Genomic DNA, 23,892 nt, shown 5'->3' on the forward strand with positions numbered 1-23,892 from the left:
TATCATGCATTACTCTGGATTTGAGGCCTCCCATTATGAAAGAATTTACATACTTCTATTTCACACTCTTTTCTTAGTCTTTTTTTCTTTCTTTCTTTTCTTTCTTTCTTTCTTTTTTTTTTTTTTTTTTGAGACAGAGTCTAGCTCTGTCACCCAGGCTGGAGTACAGTGGTGCAATCTCAGCTCATTGCAACCTCTGCCTCAGCCTCCTGAGTAGCTGGGACTACAGGCATGCACCACCATGCCCAGCTAATTTTTATATTTTAAGTAGAGATGGGGTTTCACCATATTGGCCAGCCTGCTCTCGAACTCCAGAACTCAAGTGATCTGCATGCCTTGGCCTCCCAAAGTGCTGGGATTACAGGTGTTGAACTGCCAATCCCAGCCCTTCCTTTATTAATGTTAAGAAACATTTGAATTGTTAGGGGTATCTACCTCCCTGGGCAGTATGCTTCTGTTCAAATGTGAGGAACTGATTGGTGAAGTGGGCCAGTTTCTGCTTTAGAAGTTCTCAGAATGAACAGGTTTAGGCTGACAAGGGGATGTTCGTGGAAACCAGTAATGGGGGAAAATAAAAAAGAAAGAAAATACTTCTGTTCCTACAGATGCTTTGCATTTCTGGTGAAAAACTTGATTAGCTACTAATCAGTCAGCCCTTTACACTCCCATTTCTACCCTAAGCACTTTCTGAATCCATTTCTTTCTCAAATAGAACTGGACCTTTATATATGATCTTTGGAAAAGTCCTCAGCACACATTACCAGATTGCTTTGCAGAAAAGTTGCACCATTTTCTGTTCCCACTAGAGAAATGGCAGTGCTTCTAGTATTCTACCATTGTTAAAGATTTCATCTGTGACCATTTTGGTCCTGTGCTTGTGTTAATTTGCATGTATGTGATATCACTCTCTTCTAGAATTATGGTAAGGATTAAATGAGCTGGAATTTCACATAGTGCTTTGCAAGCATTAGCTATTTCTTAAGTGCCTACAGTATGCCAGCTTTTACACTAGGTGTATTCCATAATATTACTGACCCACACAAAGACACTGCAGGATCCTCTCATTAGTGATGTCAACATTCTGGAAGCTGTATGTCTTGAAGTTACATATCTTGTGTGTGCTTGAAGATTGGAGCTCAAGTCTGACTTATTCCAGTGTCTGTCTTCTGTTTCCCTAAACTGCTGCCTGTGTTCTTTAATTACTGGTAATACAAACTGGTTTTTTAAATATACATTTGGCCATTTTATTGAATGCTTTTATTTTAGGAATTATATTTTTATTAATGATACCTAAGATTGCATTCACCTTTTGAGCCATGATGTTACACTTCATGCTCATTTTGCAATGCTTACCATCAATTAACAATTCTAAATCTTTATTCATGTAGGACACACTCTCTTCTCTCCTCTTAGAGTCCCCGTTAATGTTACCATTTGCCTGTTGTTCCAGTGAGTCCATATCATTTAACCCTTCATTCTGCCTCCTGTGTGTATCTGCTATGTTATTGATTTTTTTCGTAGATATGTCTTCAGTATCTACCCACATGAACAATAAGACTGTTGTGGGTGACAGAGCATTCTAATGCAGCGGTTTCAAACATTTTTAGTGCAGGACCCTTCCCTCAAATGAACAAACAGAAATTCAAGTGGAAAACAAATGGAAAGGAGTAGCTCTGCTTGTATCTGGGCCTAAGGGTACCAGGCCCTACCAGTTTATTTCTATTCTTTACCCTAGAATAATTTCCAGGAAAGCCTTAGGAAGTCCATGAGGACTGTTTGAGAAATGATTATCTTTTCAAGTTTCTCCCTTGATAATAAACTCATAAAAGTTAAATCATGTGTCTAAGGTTGTCTGAGTCAGAAGCTGTTAAGAAAACAGGTTCTTGGACTCTGCACCATTATGTGCTATCCTGCCCCTTCCCTTTCTTTCTCCTCTCTTCTTTTTTTTTTTCCTGTTCTGTTGACTATACTCAATGAGCATTTTTAAATTATTTAAAATTATAATTTTTATAAAACATTTTAAATTTAGAAGTAGATAGATATGAGTGAAATATTTTGTATTTGACTAGAAAACAGTAGTCCTTAATCATGTTGCTTTTTCATTGTTGGCTCTCCATTACTTTTGGTCTTTGTCATTGGCCCTAAATAAACAAATCCAAAACGAAACAAGAAAACCCATTTCTTGTGCTAACTCAAAAATGGAACGTGAACTAGACAACATATTCATTCCACAGTGAGTGAGGCGTTGCATTTAGAAATAATGACCTTCTATACCCAAAGGATTACAAATTATGCTGCTATAAAGACACATGCACACGTATGTTTATTGCAGCACTATTCACAATAGCAAAGACTTGGAATCAACCCAAATGTCCATCAGTGACAGATTGGATTAAGAAAATGTGGCACATATACACCATGGAATACTATGCAGCCATAAAAAAGGATGAGTTTGTGTCCTTTGTAGGGACATGGAAGCAGCTGGAAACCATCATTCTGAGCAAACTATCGCAAGAACAGAAAACCAAACACCGCATGTTCTCACTCATAGGTGGGAACTGAACAATGAGATCGCTTGGACTCAGGAAGGGGAACATCACACACCGGGGCCTATCATGGGGAGGGGGGAGAGGGTAGGGATTGCATTGGGAGTTATACCTGATGTAAATGACGAGTTGATGGGTGCAGCACAGCAACATGGCACAAGTATACATATGTAACAAACCTGCATGTTATGCACATGTACCCTACAACTTAAAGTATAATAATAATAAATAAATTAAAAAAAAAAAAGAAATAATGACCTTCTATCTTCTGTTCACATTAATTTTTTTAACACAATTATTCTTTGTGCCTGTTTCAGCAGTTGACTTTTAAAGATGAAAACTTTTCAGGAATTTAGAAGAGGACCATAAACTGTTTTTATGGTTCAGTTATTTGTTTGCAGTGCTCTAATGCACAGTTTCCCAAACATCGTGCCATACACTTGGTCCCTATATTAGTTTGCTACAGCTGGGTGGCTTAAACAATAGACATTTATTTTCTCACAGTGCTGGAGGCTGGAAGTCCAAGATCAGTGTGCCACTAGGGTTAGTTTCTCCCACGGCCTCTTCCCTTGGCTTGCAGATCGCCACTGTCTTATCGCCTCTTCACATGTTGTCCCCCTATGCATGTGTGCCCTGGTATCTCTTTTTGAGCCCAAATTTCTTCTTCCTGTAAGGATACCAGTCAGATTGCTTTGGGTTCCACCCTAGGCGCCTCATTTTAACTCCATTTACAGTCATATTCTAAGGTACTGGAGGCTAGGACTTCAACATAATGAGTTTTGGGAAGATACAGTTCAGCCTATAACAGCCCCAAAAGGTTTATTGATCCAGCTTTTTGTGAGGTATTAGCAAGAACTTACATGTCTAGCTCTTCAGGGACCTTGCTGACAGTTTGATGACTAATAAATACTATAAACCTTTTTTAAAAAACTATATGTTTTCTTAAAGTTTTATTACTGCAAAAGCAGTATATATGCATACAGAAGATACAGGACAGCAAAAATAAGAAAATAAAAACATTTTCACTACCCAGCATGTACCTTATTATATACTCCTCTATTATCAGTATATATTCTTCTAGGTCTTTTTGTCTATATGTCTGTGTGTGTGTTTTATCAAAATGAGTTTGTCCTATATATGATTTGTAAGCAGGTCTTTCAGTTAATGATGTCTACCTTTCCCAGCTAATAAATTTTCATTTGAAAGCCAGTTGTACAAATTATTTATTGCTGTATAACAAACCACCTAAAATTTCATAGCTTAAACAATGATTTATTTTCTCATGATCCCATGGATTGGCTGAGCAGTTCTCTGATGGTTAACCTGGGGCTCACTCACCGGGTGTTCAGATGGAGAGTTAGCTGAGCTGTGAGGTCCAAGATGGTTTCATTCTCATGTCTGGTAATTGGTGCTAGCTGTTGGCTGGGCCACCTCTTTTCTCCTCCGTATGGCTTCTCATCCTCCAGTACAGTAGATCAGCTTTTTCATAGCATGGTAGTATCAGGTCAGCGAGCAACTACTGCCAAGAAGGCAAAAATGGAGGCTGCAGGGCCTCCTGAGCCTAGACACTGGAACTCACACAGCCTCTCTCTCAACATAAGACCAGCCTGGATTCATGGGATGCGGAAATAGACTTCACATCTTAAAGAGGGGAACTAGAAAGAATTCATGGCCATTTGTCACACAAGTCCATTTTCATATTTTACTAATTGTAACATAATTATGCTTTACAGCTGTTTGTCCAATCCAGGAATGCTCATTTGGTTGTGTTCTTATAATATCTTTTAACTTATTCCTGCCTCTGCTGAATTCTAGTAGTAATTGGGAAGCTAGATCTAAAGGCTCAGTAGGTTAAACTTAAACGTTTTGAGCTGGAATACACCATAAATGATGTTATATATTTCATGTTATATCACGTTAGGAGAAACCTATTATCCGACTGTTCCCAGTTAGTGATTCTAAGATTAAATTACATAGTGACAGCCTGATCCCTTCATCATAAGGTTATGTTTTTTCTCCTAGAAGTGAAAATATTCTGTGTGGTATTTGGACACTGTGTTTTTTTGTTTTTGTTTTTGTTTTGAGATGGGAGTCTCACTCTTGTCACTTTGACTGTAGTGCAGTGGAACAATCTTGGCCCACTACAACCTCCACCTGCTGGGTTCAAGTGATTCTCATGCCTCAGCCTCCCGAGTAACTGGGATTACAGGCGCCTGCCACCACGCCTGGCTAATTTTTGTATTTTTAGTAGAGACAGGGTTTCACCGTGTTGGTCTTGAACTCCTGACCTCAGGTGATCCGCCCGCTTTGGCCTCCCAAAGTGCTGGGATTACAGGCATGAACCACCGCGCCCAGCCCGATACTGGTTTTAACATAATATAACATGTGGTTGTAGTGTAATATAACGTATGAACACCATATAATTCATAAAGATCTTCCTTGTTATTTTTTTTTAATTCCTGCATAGTCCTTCGTTCCATTCCATTGTGTACTTAACTGGTTCCCTGTGAAGGGATCCTTGGGTTATTGTTTCTTATGAGGATGCTTCAGGGTATAACTTGCACATATGTCATTTGCTACTTATGTGGGGGAAAAAACCTGTAGGCTTGATGAAGGGAGATTGCTGGGTCTGTGTTTTCACCATTTCTCCTTTTTTTTTTTTTTTTTTTTTGACATGGAGTCTCGCTCTGTTGCCTAGCTGGAGTGCAGTGATGTTGATCTCAGATCACTGCAACCTCCGCCTCTCGGGTTCAAGCGATTCTTCTGCCTCAGCCTCCCGAGTAGCTGGGACTACAGTGCACGCCACCACACCTGGCTAATTTTTGTATTTTTTTTTAGTAGAGATGGGGTTTCATCATGTTGGCTAGGCTGGTCTCCAACTCCTGACCTCAAGTGATCTGCCTGCCTCGGTCTCCGAAAGTGCTGGGATGACAGGCGTGAGCCACCACACCCATCCGTTTTTGCCATCTCTAATTTTGCCAAATACATTTCCATAGAAGTTGTACCATTTTACATTCCCACCAGCATTGTTTGAGAGTGCCTGTTTCTCCACAGAATGTATTCTCAAACTTCTGGGTATTTGCCTGTCTCATAGGTGAGTAGTAGTGTCTCATTGTAGAGTTCATTTTCTTTTTTTCTTCACTGAATGAGGCCGAACATCTTTTCACATGCCTAAAAAGCCATATGTATTTTTTCTGAGAATTATCTATTTGTACCCTTTGCCTCTTTTTTCCCCTCAATTTCTAGGTGCTCATAAAGTAATTAATCATTTCTGGTATGCGTTGTAAATACTTTTTCCCCTGTTTCCCATGTTTTGTTTTGTTTGTTTGTTTGTTTGTTTGAGTTTGGTTATGATGCTTTTACCATGCACAAATTTATGTATAGTAGAACTTATTTTAAAAATTATTTTTATGGCTTGTGATTTTGAGTCATACTCAAAAGACCTTCTCTGCTACCCTATTGAGTTTATAAAGGAATTCACTGATGTGTTCTTCCAGTACTTGCATGGTTTTATTTTTTGCATAGAGAACTTGGATCCATGTGGATGGAGTATGACATGAAATAAGGATCCAACTTAATCTTTTTCAAATAGCTAATTTTCCCAACACTGTTTAGTTAAAAGTCCCTGTTTACATTGATTTGAGGTGCTTCCTTTTTCCCTCTATGAAATTCTCATATATGTTTGGGTCTATTTGATTTTTTTCTGTTTGGTTTGTTAAGTCATGTGCCAGAACTGTAATGTTTTAATTTATCAAGGTTTTACAGTATATTTTTATTCTTGGTAAGGTTAGTTGCCCTCTAACCTTCCTGCCCTGATCTTTCATTGCCTTTATTTTTCAGAGCTTTTTGGAGGACTCTTCCTTTTGGTTTATTTTTTCAGCATGAACTTTAGAATCACATTGTCTGGTTTTGTGGAAAAAAAAACTTAAGGTATTTTCATTGGAATTGCTGTAAATTAAAAAATTAATTTAGGGAGACTTGACATTTTTATGATATTGGTTATTGCTATTCAAGAACATGGTATGTCTGCTCATGTTGGAATCCTTTGAAGACCTTCAGGTGTGTTTTAGCATTTACTTCCTAGCCACATTTCTTTACTGAATCTTAGATATTCTGTCATCTGTTGCTTTTGTAAATGCTACTTTCTCTTCCACCATACCTTCTAGCTGAAAGCTATTACTTTATATATTAGTTTTATATCCTGCTTTCTTACTACATTTTCCTACCTTCCCACATTGCTCATGTCTTGCCCTGTTCCATCTTAGCCTGCCCTGCAGCATGTTGTTTGGTGTATATGGGTTTTCTTCCTCTCAGTTTTGGTGAAGGAGTAGGTAATGGAGATTTACAGCTTTTCTTGCTGTTTTTAAAGGTGTTTAGGAGCAGATGTGGAGATTCATGTCTAGGCTGCCATCATGCACCTACTAGTATTCATGGCTTACTGTAGACTTCTTGATGGGGTTTGTTCCATTGGGATAAAATTTGCCTTGTTTGCACAGGCTTCTCCAAATGATAAGATTATTACAGTGTTAGTATTATCTTGCCATTTGCTTACCTGTGACATTTTGCTTTTAGTAGCCAGATGCAGAATAGACTAGCATTTCTACTTGAACTGAGTATATGTGATTGTTTCCTACAATATGCTGTGTTTACTTGTAATTGCCTCCTGAGTAGCTGGATCTCATTTATATTGTATCTGCCATCTTCTAAATCGGGCATCAGGACTTTGACCAGTGAAGGGCTAGATGGTAAATATTTTAGGCTTTGCAAGTCTTAAGGTCTCTTTGACCATAGGCAGTAGTAAACAAATAGACATGGCAGGGGTCCGATACATTTTGTTTGTTTGTTTGTTTCTTGAGATGGAGGTTGCCGTCGCCCAGGCTGGAGTGCAGTGCAGTGATCTTGGCTCACTGCAGCCTCTGCCTTCCAGGTTCAAGTGATTCTCCTGCCTCAGCCTCCCAAGTAGCTGGGTTTACAGGTGTGTGCCACCATACCCAGCTAATTTTTGTATTTTTAGTATAGACAGGGTTTCACCATGGTGGCCAGGCTGGTCTTGAACTCCTGACATCGGTGATCTGCTTGCCTCGGCCTCCCAAAGTGCTGGGATTACAGGCATGAGCCACCGCGCCCGGCCAAGTTCCAATAAAATTTTATTTACAAAAATGGTGGTGGACTAGATTTTTTAAAAATTCTACAACATTAGTATCTTTTAAGGCTCTAATTTATAGCTAATGATACTGGATTTGATGGATTTTTCCCTTTATATTTCTTTTACTTTTCCCAAATCTTGTAACGTGGAGATCATGTCTCCTTTTACAACTTTTTCTGTACCTGTGCATGGTTACAACAAGAGATATAAAAATATTTTTATTCTCTGCCTCTTAAAACTCATATTTATTTCAACTAACACTGGGAGGGAATTCTATGTGGCAAATAATCTGTAAAAAATAATTTTTCTTTTGATGCTGTCTGGTTTCTGTTAGTGGTGATTTTGTTAAAACACCAGCTAATCTATGTAATAAATTGTTACATTAATCAGTAGAATTCACAAGACATTAAATAAGCAAATCACAAAAGTGTTTGTAAAGGTAATGCCAATGATCATTCCCAGTAATGAGTGCCGTCCCAACCTTGTAGGCAGTTCTGTGATCATGAGTCATCCTTTCAATGGAGTTAAGAGGTATTTAAAAATTAAAGTTTCACTTTTGAGTATTAGTTTCATCTCAATAATTGTAAGCGTGAGGATGCTTGCTGAGATGGTAACAGAGTGGTTCATGATATATTAGTCACTAGTATGACAAAACAGTAACTGAAAGCACTTCCTTGCTTTGAACTAAATATGACTAATTCACAAGATTGATAGATGTTCTTAGTCAGAACTTTGTAATGATTTTGATAAGCTGGAATGCATTTATAGAGTGTGCTATTAGAATGTTGAGCTAAAACCAAACAAAAAATAAACTGAGATAGTTTTGGCATGACATTAAAAAGAAATGACTTTCACGTTTGTGCGGCATGCCACATTAAGACTGTATTTTAGATAGAAGATAAGAAAAGAGAGCTATCAGGAGAGATTTCTCCTCTACCAGCGGAGAAAGAATAGGTAGAAATGAGAACAGAAGGTATGGGAGTTCATGGAAGTGAAGCATATCTGAAGGAAGAGGAAAATTTGTCGGAAAAAAAATAAAAAGAAGACCAAGTAACAGTGCAGAGAGAGAGAGGAAAAAAAGAGAGAAGTGGTCTGAATCATGGGGGGCATGTGGGAATTAATAATAGCTCTTTGGTAGGTGCTACCATAAGAAGAAATATGAGAGAGAGAAATTCTAAGTAGGAGAATTTGAAATAGAAAGCTTAGATGTCTAGAGGTCAGCCAGAGTATTACTGGAAATAAGTAGGTGTTTGGGTGTTTGGAGAGTGAAAGCAGAACAGAATCTTTCCTTGAAAGCAGGAGATGTAGGATTTCTGTTAACTCTGCGACTTCCCCTCCTACAAGCTGACTTCCATGCAATTGCACGAGCAAGACATAGCCTTAAAATAAGCTTGCTAGCCCTTTCTGTGGTTATCCTTTTGCATCTTCAATGGAAAATGGGCTATTTAGGCTGTAGTTTTTAGTAATACTTTAAAGCTTATGTAACCCAATGTCTCCATGAATTTCACTTTCTTATCTGCTAATAAAAGTGTATGAACTGCGGAACAATGGAGAGATTTATGGGTTCAACATTAAGTCAAATTAGATGTGCGAAGGCGAGCAGCTTGAAACTGTGCACCAGTATGTACTTAGAAAGTCAGAATTTTGATTGAGAGCAGGTGCTGTTTTACCCTCACATTAATCCCATAAGGTATTAATTGTCAGAATGACATGAGTTGCTTAAGAATCTTGGAAATTCTGTAGAGATCTTCAGTTCAAATTCTCAGAATTAATTTACTGTTTTAAGAAACAAATTTACTGGTTTAAAGGCTATTTTTGTCTCCTCCATTCTCTATCTACCTTTCTATATACATACAGAGTACTATACACACACGTGTACACACACACACACACACACACACACGGCTTGCTTTTCTGAATCCAAGGAGGAAGTGTTGTTATTTCATAATAACAAAGTGAAATATACTTGTTACGGTTAAATATCTGCATAAATTATGTGTCACTGAAACGAAATATCAATTGTTTTCCTAATATCATGATAGATGTGTGACCTAAATTAAAGGGGCTGTCATTCTGCTAAAATAAAAAGATTGTTTTGGTTATTAACTGTGTGATCCTGAACAAGTCACTAAGTTACAAGCATGATCTACAAGTTACTAATATGTCAGTTGTCTTTTTCTGCATAACTACCCCAAAATTCAGTGGGTTAACATAAACATTTTTGAGCGGCTCAATTTGGACTGATCCATAAAGGCAGTTCTTGTGCACTTTGCTGCCCTTAAAATACTCTTTTCCGTGGTTTTCAAAGGGCAAAAAGTTAAGTAATATGAGGACTGAAAAGTATTCATTGACTCTAGTAATGAGGTTATTTTTAACTTTAGATTATGGTGTTACTATGGAGGTAGAAGTTGTACTGTAGTATGTTAAGGAATGAATAGAGGCTGTAGTAGACAGAATAAGGGCCTCCCAGAGACACCCACATTCTAATCCCCCAGGACCTGTCAATATGTTGAGCTACATGGTAAAGAAGAATTAAGATTACAGATGAAATTAAGATCACTAATCAGCTGACCTTAAACTTGGAAGATTATTCTGAATTATCTGGGTGGAGCCAATGTAACCCCAAGGGTCCTTACACAATAGGAAGAGGGAGGGAGGGAGGAGAGAGGAGGGTGAGAGGGAGATGTGTCTACAGAGAAGGTCAGGTGATGTGATGTGAGAAGTGACTCAGCTGCCATAGCTGCCTTTTAGAATGAGAGAAGGGGCCAGAAGCCAAGGAATGTGGGTGGCCTGAATCTAGAACCTAGAAAAGGCCAGGAAACAGATTTTTTCCCTGGAGCCCCAGAAGAAATGCAGTCCTGCTGACACCTTGATTTTAGTCCAGTGATGTCCATGTCAGACTTGGAATGTACAAAATTATAAAATAATAAATTCATATTGTTTATGCCACTAAGTCTGTGGTAACTTGCTATAGCAGCAATATGAAGGGAACAGTGGGTAAGGAGCGTCAGCCATGTAGACCACGCTTTATAGAAGTTTGGCAGTAAAATAAAGAAGAAAGACAAGATGGGACACGTGGGATTTAGGGAGGATGGTAGTGTGTTTTAAAATGGGAGAAATTTTATGTTTTTGAATTTTCACATTATTTGTGTGATTTCTGTGTTATTTTTATGCTTCTTAGAGACACAGTATCAGAGTGCTTCATCTGGCATTCCAAATACCAGCACATAAAAATCTTTAAAAGCAAGTTAATTGCACTTGAATAAAAACCAGATATCTCTGCAATTTTAAAACTTAGGATTGCCTGAAATATCAGTTACATAAGAAAATCTCTCTTTAGCTTAATACTAAGTAATTAGACCCTGGTAGTCTAATTACTTTATGGAAATATATGTTAAACATTCATAAGTCTTAAAATTATGACTACATTGAATATGTAAGTCAGGGCACAATAAATTTGATTTTTATATTTAAGTAATTATAATGAAGCTTGACAGTATTTTTCAAGTCTATAAATTGTAATTGATGCCTGTAAATAATAATAGCTATTAGTTATTATTTAACAAATGCTTACTGTATGCCTGCCCCATAATCCTCAGTAGCTCATTTAATCCTCATGACAATCTTATGTGAAAGTTAGAATTATTTATATTAATATTTTGCAGTTATAGAATATTAGTTATCCTACATATAAAGAAGATCATTTAAGAAATACAAAAGAATTAAGATATAATCATTTACATGACAAAGAAATTTCTTTTAATCAAGAAACAAATCATTGGCATAAGGATCGTATAAGGTATTCCATTGTATGGACTGTAAATCAATTTCAGTGGGATGATAAATGTTTTTTGGAAGAGTCACATTAATGAAATTTGCCTGACAGCTTCTGAGAACATGTATTAGAGTTAGCCCTACCTATTTATTTTTAATTATTGTCATAAAGATGGACTATTGATAGTCTTCTTTTGTTCTTCAGTTGTAAACAGAGTAAGTCTGAAGACCTGTCCTGAATTTATCTCTTGGAAGAGCTCATAGCTTGAGACATGCCCATCAAGAAAGATGTTCTTACTGTTATTACCAGTTCCCTTTTGCTTTCTCCCTTCTTTTCTGTTTCTCTGTACTCTTTATTAATGCTGAAACTTGAGGTGAAGAATCTACCCTAATACCCATTTGGCTACAGCAGTTAGTTACTGCAATATTACATGTTTATTCATTCCTTGCAACTAGTATTAGTGCCTTGTATTCGATAGTACTAGACCCTGTGCCTAGCAGAGAGAAAATTGTCCTTGGACTTTAGTCTGCCTCTTCGGTGCCAGATCCCAACTTGACTTTCTGGCAGAATACGTGTAAATTAGCTTTTAGAATAAAATGTACAATGTGTAAATAAAGAGGTATGACTCCGTTGGTACACTGTACTCTCTAAAGCTTAATTTTATATGTGCCTACTATTTTAGAAGCTTTGGAGATTTTTTTATGTCTTTAGGAATTTTGTGTTCTTCCCCCTACTCAAACATCTCCTCTTCATCTTCCTCTACTAACAGAAAGGGTTAGTATTCTATGAGTAACTGTGCATAAACTCCTGAAATGCTTTATTTATCCTTTTCTCTAAAGTAAAACCTTCTGTTTTTGGAGGATGTTGCTTCTTTAGCAGCCACTGTCACAGAAGACCATCTTCCTGTACTCAACAACACAATGATGGTTAAACATCATTTTAAAAAATCATTTCTCAACAGTCTTGTTTTTGAAAGAGCTTTTCTAAGCCACTTCCCTCAATTCTGTAGCTAATTGACTCCCAGGACACATACCTGCATTTCCAGTGACATTCATCAGACTTAGTTTCCCTTTCCTCCAGTTTCCTCCCATCACTTTCTACAACTTCAGTACCAGTATTGATAACCAGTTCAATACCATGCCAAACCTCTTTCACTTCTTTTGCTTCATTTACAAGTGTAGCTGCACATTAGGCCTTATCAGTCAAACCAGTTGCACCTCTAAGACCTCAGAGTCTTTAACCATAATCTTCCATCGTTTTCCTTTCTCATACTTCCCAAACATTTTTAAAATCCCCTTTGAGTCCTACCTTCTTTTGAGCCTTTCCTATTCTCCTACTTCCTTTGGGTTCCATCTGTACCCTTACTAACCTGGTATCTGCCTTGGCTGGCACACTGGCATCGCTTACCCTCTTCACCTTCTTCCTTGCCTGACATTGCAGTCAACTTTGATTATTCTCTGAACTTGTCTTCCCAGTACTAGATTGCTAAACTTTCCTCGTGTGTCAACAAAATATGTCACCTGGGTCTGTCATGAAACTTATGCTGTCAATCTCAGCAGAGCTTCACAGAAGGTTAGCAAGCATTTTACCCCTCTCTCGCGAACTGCGTGTGAACTTTCCCAGCCTCTTATTACTTCTCAAACCCACAATCCCATTACTGTCTTCCGAGTGTCTGAGATGATCAGGTCCATTTGCTGCAAGCTCTCAAGTTTTCCTCCTTTCTCCTTTCTTCTGCACCTTAAAATACTCTGGATCTTGGAAATGCATAGAAGATTGGCAAAAATTAAAGGTATTTGATATGAGAACTTTTTTTTTTTTTAAACAGTCTCACTCTGTTGCCCAGGCTGGAGTGCCATGGTGCAATCTTGGCTCACTGCAATCTCCGCCTCCCGGGTTCAAGCGATTCTTCTGCCTCAGCCTCCCGGGATTACAGGTGCCCGTCACCACGCCCAGTTCATTTTTGTATTTTTAGTAGAGATGGGATTTCACCATGTTGGCCAGGCTGGTCTCGACCTGACCTCGTGATCTGCCCGCCTCACAAAGTGCTGTGATTACAGGCGTGAGCTACAGCGCCTGGCCAGTACGAGAACTTTTTAAGAGGTATTTACTCACTGTTGGTGGGTAATATAAATAACTTCAGCCTTTTTGAGGAGGTACTTACCAAAAATTGGCAGCAGTTATCAAAATTTAATATGTGTGTTTGTTGTGACTTGACAATCCAAGTTTTTGTTTGTTTGTTTTGGTTTTTTTTTTTTTTTTTTTTTGAGACAGGGTCTCACTCCCTTGACCAGGCTGGAGTGCAGTGGCACTATCACGGCTCACTGCAGCCTTGACTTCCTGGGCTCAAATGATCCTCCTGCCTCAGCCTCCCAAGTAGCTGGGATTATAAGTGCACACCACCACTCCTGGCTAATTTTTTTCTATATTTTGCAGAGTTGGAGCCTCACTGTGTTGCCTAGGCTGGTTGTGAACTCCTGGGCTCAGGTGATCCTCCCATCTCAGTTTCCCAAAGTGCCGTGATTATAGGTGTGAGCCACCACGTGCAGCCTCAGCAATCCAATTTTAGGAATCTATCCTACCAATTTATCCCTGCCCAAGTAGATTAAAAATATGTACAAGGTTGTTTCTTGTGGCACTATTATTAGAATGAGATTGTCAGTACAAACTAAAGTTGTCTGTAGGCCAGAAAATCCTACACTTCTGTGCGCACAATCATAAAGGCATTTTAGATGAAGGTGGCAAATATTTTTATTGTAATATTTAGGTTTTGTAGTACTTATTTGATATCAGACACTACTCTTGCCCTTTTTTTATATATTATTTTATTCAGTCTTTGAAAGCAACCCTTGAAGAAATAGATTATCATTTTTATAGATAAGGTATCTGAGGCTCAGCGAATAAAAAAAGGTGCCCAAGGCTACATCACTGTTATGTGGAGGAGCCATGTGACTTCATTGCTATACACGGCTTAGCCACATGTGTTGCCTTCTTTGTTTTATCAGGAGAAGCAGCATTATTTTTATTATCAGAAAATTAGAAATAGTGCTAATGTCTATTTTTTGACCCCTTTCAATCCTTTCCAGTCCATTTTTTCATTAATATTTAATTAGTCTTCTTATGACATAGCCCTGATTGGATCACTCCACTGCTTGAAGTCTCGCAGTGACGTCTATTTACTTGAAGAGGTTGTATTCTAAAGTCCATAGTAAGGCTCTCTGACTCCAGCCTCAGCTTGTCTTTCCCTCCCGGTCTCCCACTACTGTGCTCTGATACGTGTGCACCAGCCAAGCCAAATAATCTACTCCTCTGTGAACATGTATTTTTCTCTAGTTTACTTAAGTACTAATTTGGTTCAACTCTGGATTTCTGGATTTCAATATATCCTAGCTGCAGGATCCTAGGCAAGTTGCCTAATCTCTCTGATACTTTGCTATCCCATTTACCTGGAGTTGATTGGCTTAAATGGAATGATCCCTATGTAAAGTGTGTCGTATCACCCCTGGCGGATAGTGATCCGTGAGTGGTGGTGATATTAAAATAAAGCCTTGAAAAGTACAAGATGAAACTAGAACATCTTGTTATGCTAGAAAGAAGAAAGTGCAATAAATTGGGGGCGAAGGGAAAGCTCTTCCTTATGGGAGAATGCCAACTAACATAGAGGAATGATGGAGTTGGAAAATCATCAGTTGATGCTAAAATGAGTGGGTGACGTGAGGAGGAGGAGATTTTTACATAGTCTCAATTCCTCTCCCTACAATTTATCATTTAATTACAAAGGGAAACATAGTAACTTCATAGTGGAGAAACGTGACAAACTTCACTTTAGTGACTCCACATTAATGATGTGATCAAAGTTAACACCAATGTTGGGTAAACTAACATCTATGCTTCCTGAGATGTCGTAGTGAGGGTAACATCATTTTATTGCTATTCCTTCCAAGAATGCATAACCTGCATCATGAGAAAACATAGGATAAAACACAGATTCAGAGTTAGTCCACAAAATATCAGGTCTGTGCTCTTCAAAGATATCAAGAAAGACAGACCACGGATTCCAGACTAAAGAGATATGATTTCTAATTCTTTGTGTGAACTTGAACTAGAAACTGAACTTGAAAAAAGTAGCCACAAAGAGCACTATTGGGGCAAATGGCAAAATTTGAATAGGGAGTGTAGTTTAGGAAATGGTATTTCTATCGTGGTTGATGGCTCTGATATTTACAATTATACTGTGGTTATATGCAGGAATGTCCTTGTTCTTAGGAAATGTACGCCGAAAAGTTTAGGAGTAGAGGAGCACGATATCTCCAATGTATTCTCAGCTGGTTCAGGAAAAATATGCACATATATGAAAACAGAATGCTAAAGCAAATGAAACAAAATGTAAACAATTAGTGAATTTTCATAATGAGTATATAGGGATTCTTTGTACTGTTCTTGCAATTTTGGAATTGTGCCAACATTTTGTACTACATTCAAGGTACAGTGTTTTTTTTTTTTTGTGAAAACAGCCCAGGGTTCACACTGCACTCCAGCCTGGGCAACAGAGCAAGACCCTATCTCAAAAAAAAAAAAAAAAAAATCTAGGCTGGGCGTGGTGGCTCACTCCTGTAATCCCAGTACTTTGGGAGGCCAAGGAGGCAGATCCCCTGAGGTCAGGAGTTTGAGACCAGCCAGGCTAACATGGTGAAACCCTGTCTCTACTAAAAGTACAAAATTTTGCACCTATAGTCCCAGCTACTTGGGAGGCTGAGGCAGGAGGATCATTTGAGCCCAGGAAGTCAAGGCTGCAGTGAGCCGTGATAGTGCCACTGCACTCCAGCCTGGGCAAGAGAGTGAGACCCTGTCTCAAAAAAAAAAAACCAAAAACAACAACAAAAAAAATTGTGCCAAGGTAAGTTTTTTATAAAAAAGCCCTTAGAAAAAGAATCTTCAATAGGGCTTCATTTAGGAGCCACTATGTACTTCCTAGACTAAAGATAATGAGAAGTTGCATGCCACTCTTCAAGCTTCATAATGTAAACCTGTGGAACATGAGGGGAGAGTATAATTTTTCCAAAACAGTATAATCTGTGTTTATAGCTTTCTGCTGCTCCTGGTCCAAAGCCGTAATATAACGTGTCAAGAGAGATGTATTGATCATATGCATTGTCTTTTATATGTATTATTTCTAACAACTGAACATTTAATGATATTTGGTCTGCAGATACTTTGAGGTTCTAATCTCTGGCAAGAACCATGAATGTAGCTCTTCTGTGTTGCCAAATTCAGATCCTCTGCCTTAACAGGCAGGTGGGTTAAAATGATAACCTCTTAGGAAAAATTAAGGAACTTTTTGCAAGGTTGTAGATACTCCTACATTCAAGGTACAGTACTTTTTTCGAGAAAACAACCCAGGGTTCACTACTACAAGATGTAAATTGCTGTCCTTAAGTTCTGTGCCATAAAATCTACGAGTGATAATTTTAGCTTGGCAGTCTAAAAAAAGGTTTAAACTCATTGTTTACTGCAGCCATTAAAAAAAACTCAGTAGACATAGAATGTCTATTTTAGATTACTGTGACATTCAGATGAGCCCTCCAAAATTTAACCAGAAAAAGCATGTAAGACAGCAAAATTATAAGATATATAGAATTATTGGTTCTAAGTCATTTAAATATTTGGAAGCTGTCTTCCAAAGAATAGTTGATCTTAAGACAGTTTTTCTGACAAAAATTAGCAAGTCCGACTGCCTGATGAGGCTGCTCCTCATAAGCAGCGGGAAAGCCAAGTTGGAAAGGGGAAAAGAGCAGCTCTAAGACAACGTCTAAGCCCCCTATCTTCAGAGTCAGACACGTTCATCATCCTTACTCTCCCCCTTCATAAGGTGTGCAGCTCTGGAAAATTTACTTAACTACTCTCACTTTTACTTTTCTCTGGAGATACCTATTTTCTCTGGGGATTATATGATTATTTTAATTGTACCTACTTTGTAGCATTATTTATTGGGATCAGATTCATCATACCTAACTAGAACTGGCATGAAAGAAGTGCCCAAAATCTATAGTTGCTATTGTTATTCTTTGTCTCGTCTCAGAAGCAGTGGGCTGTGTTCAGATACAAATTTTTAAGAAGGGCCACCCCAGTCCTTGTTTTACATCCGGATTCTTGTCTGTCGGGAGCCCTTTCCCACTTCCCCTGACTATCTGGGGTTATTACGCTACTTCCGTACAAGCATCAGTAACCAGGAGTGCATATGAAAAATACCACTTAGCCCATTTTCATTGTATGTCCACAGAGGCAAAAAGCTGAAGGAGTATCAGTAAAAACTGAGCAATCTCATACTATTTTCTGATAGTTTTCTTATAATAAAGAGAAGAAAAACAACATTGGCTTTAAAAATTACAAGAATGCTCAAGCTTACAATTTGTTGTGGAAGAAATGGCAGAGACTTGAGAAGGAATATTCAGAAATCTAATGGATCATAATTTTGGCAGAAAAGTTACTCAGGGTAGATAAGCTGGCGTGGATCAAGAGTCCACCAGGTAGATTGGACCATAAATTCTAGCAGTAGACAGTTTTCAAGTGCTTTATTCAACCTGAGCTATTTAATATGTATTTTATATGAGGAAATGTAATTTATGCCCAGTTAAAAAGGGGCTGGGGGTCTAAAAGGTCTGGAGGTTTTCCTTAGGCTGTAAAGCTGGGAAGACTCCTCCTTTCAGACGTCAGTGAGGATCTGGGTTGTCACGATATCACTGACCACTTTGATGCCACTGCTCACTCTAGCCCAGAATCCGCCACATTCCTTTTGAGAGAATAACAATTTTAAAATTCAACTCAAATTTAACGATATCCCTGATAGTCTTTTACATATTTTGTCTTATTTGTTGTTTCGCTGCCTGGCTAAGTTGTTTTCACTTTCGGGGCAAGCCCGAGCCCTTCCCTAACAGAGTTGATAGATCTCTTGATAAACAAAGAGGCGTAAAGACATCTGAGATGCAGTTTTAGCACATTCTCAGTAGTCAGAGCTCTTGTTGAAAATGAAAATCCCTTGCTCCATCTCACTTTTCTTAAGCTCTGAACCCCACTGATCCAAATGTGAACATAAATAATGTCTAGAATAGTTATGCCAAGCAGGGGTAAAATTCAGGGAGAACTAATCCAAAGACCGTGAGGGAGTGTGGCACTGGTAGGCATGCTGGGCGTGATCAAGTTGGTGGTGTGGCCTCTCAGCACAGAGCTATGGCACCTGCCCTGGTTTCCCATGTGCTGTCAACACTTGCTTGTTTGTTTGTAAATAAACTTGATAGGGACTTTTCCATTCAAATTTTTAATGCTGTCTTTAAAGTGATGTTCCTTAAATTTTTGGCTAACAACTCCTTGGCAAATCTCATAAAAGCTGTGGATTCTCTCTTTCAGAAGAATGCATGTAGGCCTACATATACCCAAACAGTTTACATAATTTCAAGGAATTAGCGTGAAGCACTTTCACGATGGTTCATGGAAGCTACTCTTAATGCTCTACAACTGGCCACAAGAAATTGATCTTCCCCTCCTGATGTTCCAGTAGTGCTCTCTTGAGCCTCTTACCAGTCTTAGAATGTATAATTCAAGATGATGATGGTGGTGGTGATGACTACCATTTATTTAGCTTGTATTATTAGTCAGGCAGTCTTCATTCTTCATATCCAACAGTGAACTCTGGATAGCCCCTTCCAAACCTGTTCTTCCCCCATCCTCACTCATCTCAGGTAACACCCACTCCATCTCTTTAGTTGCTCAGTTATGCTGGGTCCTTATCACTACTACTGTTGTCACTTCCTCCTAGCCAGTCATCTCTTACCTTATTACCTTATTTATTATTGCAAGTCATCTCCCTACTTCTACCCTTTCTATTCTCAATACAGTAGCCAGAGTCATTGCTCCTATTAAAATGAAAGTCATATCACACCACTATCCTACTCAGAACTCTGCAGAGTCTTCCCATTTCATTCACAGTAAAAGATGATGGCCAGGGCCTTTGTACTGCACAGCTGCAAGGGCAACTGTTCACGTAGATCACAATATGTTGTGCAGTAGATGATGTACACAGCAGCTCCAGTACAGGTCCATAAGCCCTGTAATCTGCCCCACCCCCCTAATTCACTTACTTCTGTGACCTTGACTTTCCTACTGCTTTTCCCTCATTCACTCTGTTCTAGCCACTTGATCTCCTTTCTAACCTTCAAATACACCAGGCCTGCTCTGCCTCAGGATCTTTGTACTGGATGTTACTTCTGCTTGGAACAGTCTTTCCTCAAATATGTGCTCAGCTCATCTTCTTGCCCTTTTAAAGTCATTGCTCAAAAGTCACCTCACTGAGGCCTACACTAACCATCCTTATTTAAACACAATCCTCATCTCTACCCTGGTACTCCCTAGACCTTTGTATCTATGCTACTTTTTCCATAGTAATCATGACCTTCCAACTTATTAATAATACCTGATTTACTTACTTTTTTTTTTTTCCTGAATGGAATGTAAGCCTCACTAGGAGCCTCACTGGAATGCAAGCTGCACTAGGTTGGAGATTTTTGTCTGTTTTGTTCAATGCTGTGTGTGCAGTGCCTAGAAGAGTGGCTGATAACGTGATAAGAGCTCACATATCTGAATAAAATGAACAAACCTTAGGAAGATATATTCTTTTAAAACACAGATTTAGATTCAGAGAGATTAAACATCTTGCTCAAAATCACACAGTTGATATAAGGTATAGCTAAGATTTTTGGACTTTCTGACACCAAAGATGTGCTTAACTACTGCATCAGTCTTCCTTTCTAAAGATAAAAATATTCCTCTCTTAAGGATATGCAAAATCAGAGATCAAAATGTAGTCCAGAAGCAGGATTCTTTCTGTAGATTATAATGTGTTGCTAAGAGAAATGAAAGAAAACCTGATTATTGGAGATACACCATATTTATGGGTTGGAAAATGCAATATTTAAAAAATGTCAGTTCTCCTAAGTTGAACTATGGATGCAAAATTGTCCAAATAAAAATCCAAGCAGACTTTTTTGTAGAGATTGGCAAGCTGACTGTAAAATTCCTATGCAAATATAAGGGAGCTCAAATAGCCCCATCTAGTTCTTTCTTTATTATTATTATTATTATCATCATCTTGAGACAGGGTTTCGCTCTGTTGCCCAGGCTGGAGTGCAGTAGCACAGTCATGGTTCACTGCAGCCTCAACCTCCTGGGCTCAAGCGATCCTCCTGGCTCAGCCTCCTGAGTAACTGGAACTACATGCCTGGCTATTTTTATTTTTTTTTTTTTTTCTAGAGATGAGGTCTGGCTATGTTGCCTGGGTTTCTCTCAAACTCCTGGCCTCAAGCTATCCTCCTACCTCGGCCTTTTCAAGTGCTAAGATTTCATGCATGAGTCAGCACACCTGACCTAAAACTAAGGGTGCTTTTGGATAAAGGAAAAAAAACAACAACAACAAAGGAAATTTTGGTGGTAAGCAATTGAAGAGTAAGCCGGTAGCTCTGTTAGAGCAACAAGCTTAACTCTGTTGTATGTGGACAACTAAGAAGGGTCCTCCTGGGGTCAGAACAAACTTTAAACACTGTCCTAAAAAGCTACTCTTGCAAATGGGCCTGAATTTATTGGGCTAGATCATGGAGTAGTTTATGCTCCAGAGCATTATTGAAAACAGTAGAGCGACCAGCCAGCAATTAGTGGGTCATAACAGCTGGTGTAATACTAGCAAGAGGCAGACAGCCTAACAGATCAGGGAAAGAAAGTGCAAAGAGAGCCCTGCTAGAACCATTGTTCAAATGCCTAGGGCTCTGCTCTCTGAGGAGCAACATTGGAGGCTTCACACTGCAGATAAAATACTTTACTAAAATAGTCAAGCCAAGTTATTAAATAAAGAAAAAATAGCTATAAAAATAGGCTGGGTATAGTGGCTCATGCTGGTAATCCCAGCACTTTGGGAGGCTGTGGGAGGCAGATCACTTGAGGCCAGCAGTTTGGCCAACATGGCGAAACCCTGTCTCTACTAAAAATACAAAAATTAACCAGGCGTGGTGGCATGCACCTGTAGTCCCAGCTACTCAGAAGACTGAGGCACAAGAATCACTTGAACCCAGGAGGCGGAGGTTGCAGTGAGCCGAGTTCGTGCCACTGTACTCCAGCCTGGGTGACAGAGTAAGACTCTGTCTCAAAAAAACAAAACAAAAAACAAAACAAAACATCAGGGGTGGGGATGGAACTGGGGGTTAGAATCAGATTGTAACTTGAATTCACTGGGAAAAAAGAAAACAGAAAAATGGTAAGTAGGAAGGCTAATATAACAAACGACAATTATGTATTTGCCCTTCTATCTTCTCTCAGCTTCTTTGAAAGACAAAATTATATAAAGTTGTAGTAATGTATTGTTAGGTTTTCAGCATATGTAGTTGTATTGTGTATTACAATAATAGCACAAAAGGGGAAGAGAATAGAGCTATATAGAATTAATGTTTCTATGTATAACCAGAAGTTAGTATAAATCCAAAGCTGTTTATATATAAGTTAACATTGTATGGCAAGTTGCAGAGCAACCACTAAGAAAATAACTAAAAAATAAAAAATAAAAATAAAGTGAGAAAATATTAAAGGAATTAAAATGTTACACTAGAAGATATTCAGTTAACAAAAAAGGAGTAAAGGAAGACTAAACTAGAGGAACAAAAAAGATATGAGATATATAGAAAACCAAAAAGTAAAATTGCAGACATTATGTTAATAACAATAAATGTGAATGGATTAAACATTTTAATCAAAAGGCAGAGATTGTCAGACTGAGGGAGATCTCACTATATGCTGTTTACAAAAGATAGACTGTCAAAGATATAAATAGATTAAAGGGAAAAATGATTAGAAAGATAAACTATGGAAACAGCAATCACAAGAAAGCTGGAGTGGTTATGCTAATAGCAGACAAAATAGATATTTTTAAATGCTAGTAGAGATTTAAAAGGACGCTTCATAATGTTTAAAAAAAAAAAAAAGCCAATCCATGAAGATATAACAATTGTAAATATATATCATCATCCCTCATTATCTGCAGGGAATTGGTTCCAGGACACCCCATGGATAGAAAAAAACTTTGGATGTTCAAGTTTGTTATATTAAATGAGATAATATTTGCATATAACTTATATACATCCCCCAGTATACTTTGTCATCTCTGTATTACTTCTGATACTTAATACAATATAAATGGTATATAAATAGTTGTTAAACGGTTTTTTTCTTTGCATTATTTTCTTTTGTTGTATTGTTATATTTCTGAATATTTTTGACCATGGTTGGTTGAATCTGTGGATGCAGAACCTACAGAGATTGAGGGCCTAACAACATAGAGCCTAACATGGACATACCTAACAACATAGATCCAAAATATATAAAGCAAAAACTGAAAGAAATGGAGGAAGAAATAGACAATTCAGCAATAATATCCCATTCTCAATAATGCAAAAAGATTCAACAAGGAAATAGAAAACCCGAACAACACAATAAACCACCTAGACATAATAAACATGTTTAGAACTCGAAATAGCAATTGCATGATACATATACAGATGGAACGTTCTCTAGGGTAGATCATATGCCAGCCCATTTTTTAAGAACTTAATTACTTTTAAAACATTAAAATCATAAAAATTATATTGCCTCTCCACAATGGAATGAGAAGAGAAATCAATAACAAAAAGAAATTTGGGATATTCACAACCATATAAAACAACGTACTCCTAAATATCCAACGTGTCAAAGACGAAATAAGAGAAATCAAAAAATACTTGACAGCCTGGGCAACAAAGTGAGACCCCGTCTCCACAAAAAAATAATTTTAGCCAGGCATGGAGGCACACACCTGTAATCCTAGCTACTCAGAAAAATCTCTTGAGCTCAGAAGTTAGAAGCTGCAGTAAGCTATGATCACTCCTCTGCACTGCAGCCTGGGTGCCAGAGTGAGACCTTGTCTCGAGGTTTAAAAAAAAAATTTTTTTTTTGATAAGAGAAAATGAAGACACTACATACTAAAACTTACAGAATGAAGCTAAAGCAGTGCTTAGTGAGAAATTTATAACTGTAATTGCTGAAATTTAAAAAGCAAGAAACATTTGAAATCAGTAACCCAATCTTCCACCTTAAAATACATAAAAAGAAGAGCAAACTAAACCCAAAGCAACTGGAAAGGAGGGACATAAAAAAGATTCTAAATTAGTCAAATATGGAATATGAAAACAAGAGAAAATCAATGAAACCAAAAGATTATTCTTTTGAGAAGATCAACAAATTGACAAACCTTGGGTAGACTGACCAGTAAAAAAGAAGACTCAAATTGGTAAAATCAAGAATGAAGGAAAGGACATTACTATTGACCTTACTATCTCACGTGTCTATATGAAGAGACC

General features: G+C 38.1%; 1 protein-coding gene across 6 annotated transcripts in view; it reads left to right on the forward strand.

Annotated features, from left to right (window-relative positions):
* LOC105467554 (ribosomal protein S6 kinase A5) overlaps positions 1 to 23,892 on the forward strand; it is a 206,819-nt gene that overhangs the window by 83,887 nt on the left and 99,040 nt on the right. The gene's annotated exons all lie outside the window — the stretch shown is intronic.

The sequence above is a fragment of the Macaca nemestrina genome, chromosome 7 (genome assembly GCF_043159975.1).
Source record: "Macaca nemestrina isolate mMacNem1 chromosome 7, mMacNem.hap1, whole genome shotgun sequence".
NCBI lineage: Eukaryota > Metazoa > Chordata > Mammalia > Primates > Cercopithecidae > Macaca > Macaca nemestrina.